The following is a 5,837-nucleotide window of genomic DNA, read 5'->3' on the forward strand; positions in this document are numbered from 1 at the left end:
ACACTGGCCCAGGTTGCCCAGAGAGGTGGTGGATGCCCCATCCCTGGAAACATTCCAGGTCAGGTTGGACGGGGCTCTGAGCAAACCGAACCAAGTGAAAAAGGTCCTGCCCACAGCAGGGGGGGTTGGACTAGATGACCTTTAAAAGGTCCCTTCCAACCCAAACTATTCTATGATTCTATGATTCTATAATTACAGCTGATGACAGTTTTAATTTAAAAATATATCAATTCAGTGAATCATGAGTGCTTTGTCCTCGTTTCCTGGTGGACTGCTGCCTTGACCTTTGGCTCTGAGCAGCCAGAAGGTAAGCACCTGAGTTCTGTTAACCTGGAAACAGGAACCTGTATATCTTGGAAGTTCAGTATGGACACCAAGACCTGACAGTCCATCTTCCCCACAGCAGCGTAAGGGCTGGGAAACCTGAGGAAGCCTCCCAGGATACATGACTGTGGAACAGCCCTGCCATAGGCAACTATCATGTAAAATTAAAATGCTGTGTCCTACTGATGTGCCAGCACCTTTATAGCTGTTAATCATGGCATCTCTCTAAAGAATGAAATAGAGTTTATTTCCCAAAACCTATTTTTCCTTGAAGCTGTTTTGACTGACATGGGGTGGACTGAGTCTCTTTACTAGAGCTGTGACAAGGTGAGTGCCAGAGCTCCTGGTTCAAGTTCAAACCATTTAGAATCCTTTCCAATTTTTTAATATCCACTTTTCAAGTGTGAACATGAGAGCATGGAGCCAAATGTGTTTTACAGAGTTTGGCATGTATCATTTTGTTCCTGGGACATCAGCCACAGGACAAACAGAAAAGCTTATGTGAATCTCACTAGATGGCCAGGATCAAAATACACAGTTCTTCATTTACAGTATGACATATGTGTTGTCATTTTAGCCAGTACTGACAGCTTTGAGGTGGGTTGCCGTTGCCTCAGAAGAACCAACTGGCAGAGGCAGTTATTTGAAATCACGAGAGAGGGACCCTGTCTGGGAGCTCGCTCATCAATCTGCTCTCATGTGATGAAGTGTTCAAAGCTGTTGCTATGCCAAGCAGTGCTATTGCTCTTCTTCCTCTGACTGCAGTACTACAGTTTATCACAAGGCTGGTTACATAAGGACACTTGCAGCATGCCTCCAAGTCCAGATACCTGCTTCCATCGCTCGATGAGTTGATCTGCACCATTCTGTCCTCACCACACTCCTAACCGACACTTCCCAGAGCTGTAATGGTTATTCACACCTTTGATTGTTTCACTCCTTCATAACAATTGGAAATTTTCCAGTGAATCAGTGTGATGAGCTGGAGCTGCCACTCTCCTTAGTGTCTAGCTGGAATTTCCCTTGCTGCAGCTTGTGTCTGTTGCCCTTTCACTGTGCACAATCTGAGAAGAGTCTGGCTTCTTTATAACCCCATTAGTTAGCTGAAGACTGCAGTTAGATCCCCGTTTCCCTTTTCCTTCCCAAGATGAACAAGCCCAGGTCCTTCAGCCTCTCCTCAAGCAATGTGCTCCAGTGCCCTGATCGCCTTAGTGCCCTCCAGTGGGTTGTCTCCAGCCCTGATGCCAGGACCATATACTCTGTCCAGAAAAATGCTTCAGTGGAACAGTGCTGATAGAAACTTCCTCTCCCCTAAGGAAGGAAATTACTGTTTACCTGTAACAGATTTTTTTTTTAATGTGTAAATAAGGCCTGTGACCTCATGGAGCTTCAGTGAGTAAACACAACTTCTTGGAAGCTGGCTGCCTTCCTCAGCCATCTTTTGAATCAGTGAGAAAGTTCAGACAGGTTCAAGTAACTCTTTGGGGAAGTCAGCTGCAAAGCAGTTCCAGGCTCTGGCACAAGTTACCTTAGCAATTATAAGACAGGTTTTGTATTTTGATACTGTACCAATTTCTGAGCGTTTCTCTGCCTGATACAGAGAGAGGAAAGTGAGGAGCCTCAGGAGAAGGAAGCATAGATTGGGCTTTGGGCTATAGTCCTTTGCAAGATTGAGAATAAAGCTTTGTAAAGCCAAAATACACCTTCTGTAGAGAAGCGGTGCCTGAAGAACTCTCCATATGCCAGCGTCTAACTGTGAGGTTTGGAATGTGACAAGAACGTGGAATTCAGAGGAAAATGACTCATGTAGGAAAAGTAAGTACTGTGAGTTTCCTCCTTTTTTGGAATGTCCGGCTCTTTAATTCAGTTTTCAATGTTAGAAGTGAGGTGACATCAAATACCAAAGAGCAGAGATAATTCCTGAACCAAAAGGAGGGACCTCACTTGATGCATCTGCCTTTCTTAGCCAAAGTAAATTTCTTTGACAAGAAGCCAGTACACTTTGTTGACTCAAAAAAGAGTTGGTTGGTTAATCACAAGGGTAAACCTCGAGGAAGGACACCGCTGGACGCAGAAGAAATAGATGTAAACTAGTAACGGGCAAAATTAGGCTGAAAATTAGGAGGGTCCTATGTATTAGTGTTCTGACCGTAGTTTAACAGTGAGCAAAAGCAGTTTTGAGGTATTTATTGTAGTTCTCAGGATGGCATCAGTCCCCGCCATTCTTCTCTAGTCTGGGCTTGGCAAGGTTTACAGCAGGAAAAAGCATTATGTCTGTTCACATAAGCAATGGATCTGACTGTGATGCATCCACAGGGAGCCACGCCGCTGATGAGGAAGGAGGTATTTTTACTTGGACACCATCCAGGCCATAGCCATTTTAATGTCATTTCTGTTCTCCTGAGGAGGATGCATTCAGGTGGTGGTTTCCATGCCGTTCAGAATTCACTTGAATTGCTCTGTCCACTGACCTTCCTATCCACTGGGCGATGGGACTTCACCAACAGAGGCAGGACTGTGACGGTTTCCAGCTCTTGGAGAACTTCAACCAGGGCAGCAAAATAATTCCAGTCTCAGAGCTCTTGTCTGGACTTGAGTGAGTGGTGCTGGTGTTCAGTATAACACAGAAGTCTAAGTAAACCAAAAACAGACTAGTTTGTGCATATGCACAGTGCTGCAGAGCTCTTTATTACCAATTGCCACCCCTTCTGTCAGCTCAAACAAGTAAAAACACTCCCGTAGAGTGTCTGAAAAAGTTAAATAATTAATCATCATCTCACTTCCTTGGGGAGTCATGGTAGTCACAGTAGGGGAAGCAACAGCACTCTGCTTGTTTGATTTTGAGCTAGCTCAGACCAGAGCAGGGCTCAGAGCCAAAGATCCTGGGCTCACTCCTAAGACTGGACAGCCAATACTCTCCTACCCTTGGGAAGGAAAGCATCTGTTTTGTCTTTGATTGCCTTCCAGTTACAACAAGGAAGGAAAGTGTTTCCCACACCGTGAAAATCTCAAGTTTTCAGCCTTTCTTTGACAGCAAGGGAATAAAAACCTGAGCCCTTTGAAATCAAACACCCAGGAGATGCACTCCACCACCTTACAGCAATCTACAGTCTAGCCAATACTGGTAAGGCATTCACTCAAGATTCTGAAGAATGAGGTTTAATTCTCCTTGTAATGTGTCTGTGACCTTTACTCCCTCCCGGTGTCCCAGTGACGCAAGGCTCAGCTACATCATAACCTTGGCTCAGACTGCTGAGGAAATTATTAAACTGTGAGAAACAGTGGTGAGAAATTCTTAGTGTCATGCATGATAGGAAACAAAATTAGAGGTAGGACTGCTGAGATGGGCTCAATTTGAAAAGGAAAAATGGAATCAGCCATGTGAAAGTCAAATAAATGGATGCAAGGAAGAAACTCACTGAGAGCTGTGTTGGTGTCCCACAGCCCAAGATAAAAGCCCAGATCTCCTCCAAAGGACCTGCCTCAGACAGCACCAAGTGGTTGCAAATGTCCCTGAGCTACGCTGATGTACAGCTACAGCTGCTCCAGCGCAGGAGTCTATAGACCGAGCGTCACCACCACACTTCCTGTGGCTCTGTCAACCTTGCCAACACAGCTATATTTTTTTTTCCTAGTGTTAAACCGAAGAGTAGACTTGTTTCAAAGGCTCCTTTATCTGTAGATCTGCCTGTCTTACTGGTGCACATTCATACTGTCACTGGGCATGTGCACAAATTCTCTCTGTGCACCCGCGCCGCCAAAAAAAAAAGATAACATATCTCAAAAAAGAATAGTTGCATTATTTTTCCAAGCAGGACATTGAATACAGGATATTAAATACAACACTGATTTTGACCTTATAAAGCATGAGTGAAATGAGCTATAGCTGTTATTAGGCAAGAGAGTGTCTGGATGATCAACATCAAAGGGAGAAGAAAAATGTATTTTTTCTTCTTTTGTAATATCGGAAGACCAGTTTGCACCCCAAAATTCTCTCTGGTTTTCCCAGTCAGCCTAAGGAAAGCGACCAGATGCTTCCTTTTTCTGCATGGAATTAATGTTTGTGAAAAATATTTAACATCTGTGAAGCCCTGCCATGGGAGAACAACAACTTTACAGCAAATGTTTTTCCTGTGCTATGAAGAATCTGGCATGCGAGTGCCCCACTCCCGCTGAGTGACTGGCAGGACAGCAGTAGCTGGCTCGGGGTGGCCACAGACCCAAGACAAGCTTGCACTCTCTGCTGCAAAGCTCTGCAAGATCCCCATTCCCAAGTATCTTTTGCCCCGAGGGTGGAATTTATTCCTCAGTTAGAGATATAAAAGAGCCAACCTCTTTCCTTGCACATTGTGTCACACCAAACACATTTCCACCCACGAAACAACACCCACATTGTTTGGAAGGAAAATAAACTGAGAGGCATCTTCTCTAGACTTTCGAAGAAAATCTATTGTAGCTACACTTGTCTCAGTCTGTCTCTAGGAAATTCTGGAGGCTCAAAAGATTCACCACATGTCCCCTCCCAGCCTGGAAGTGAAGTGATGCTGCAGGGAATTATTATTTTTTTGTGTAAGATTCACACCACGGTGGTGCAGCTTGAATAGCCCCCATTTTCCTCTCATTCTTAAGTGAGGCTGTAGCTTTATGACTTACACAATACCCAGCCTCTTTGGGTTTAAAAACATGTTCTAAGTCCTAAATTGCAATGGAGAATAGGATGAAATGCTGCAGTTCCTGGGAGCAGGCAGCTATTTGAGGTGTTGAAGTTGGGACAAAACCCTCTAAAATATTTGGGAAGTTTCTTCTGAGGGTGACCTCAGGGCAGCTACAGCAGGCTCGGGCTCAGAGTCACAAAACTTTTGAGTGTTAATGAGTTTCAACGCGTCACACTGAGAGAACATGGTGTAGACGGCAGAGCCCAGCTAGCAGCAGTAGTAAGTGTTCAAAAATCATGAGATTATCTGTTTTTTGAAAATGATCCAATATCTAAATTAGCTGCCAGAGGGAAACGGAGACAGCTGTTTGGCAATGGCTAATTTAAAATCTATTTAAGGCCAAAAAATAATGCAAAGGGGCTGTGACTTTAGCATTGCTCTTTCAAGACCTTGGTTGTATTTGAATTGCTTTTATATAAATGTTTTGTCTAGCGTGAACAAAGTTACTGCTTTTCTGAAAAAACAGCTTTTATTTATCAGCAGCGACTAAAAACAGTTAAAAACAACTAACTGCATCTCTCAAAAGAGCTGGAATTAACACTCTGGCTCTCTTAGCTTTGGATGCAGGGGGTGAGCGCTGCTAGAGCGGCTACGAGCCCTAAGCCGGAGGTGAGCCGATACAAGGGTCCCCTGCAGCAGCTGGTCAAGCCCATCCAGTAAAGCTCTCAACCCACAGCTACTCTTGGCCATAGGTGGTTCCTCTGTTGCTTTTCAGGGCACCACCATTATCTTGCTGGGTGATTTATCTTCAAATCACCTGAAATAACGTGAGGGTCTACGACACCGCACCCTGCCAGA

The sequence above is a fragment of the Pygoscelis adeliae genome, unplaced genomic scaffold (genome assembly GCF_000699105.1).
Source record: "Pygoscelis adeliae isolate BGI_AS28 unplaced genomic scaffold, ASM69910v1 Scaffold971, whole genome shotgun sequence".
In the NCBI taxonomy this organism is placed as follows: domain Eukaryota; kingdom Metazoa; phylum Chordata; class Aves; order Sphenisciformes; family Spheniscidae; genus Pygoscelis; species Pygoscelis adeliae.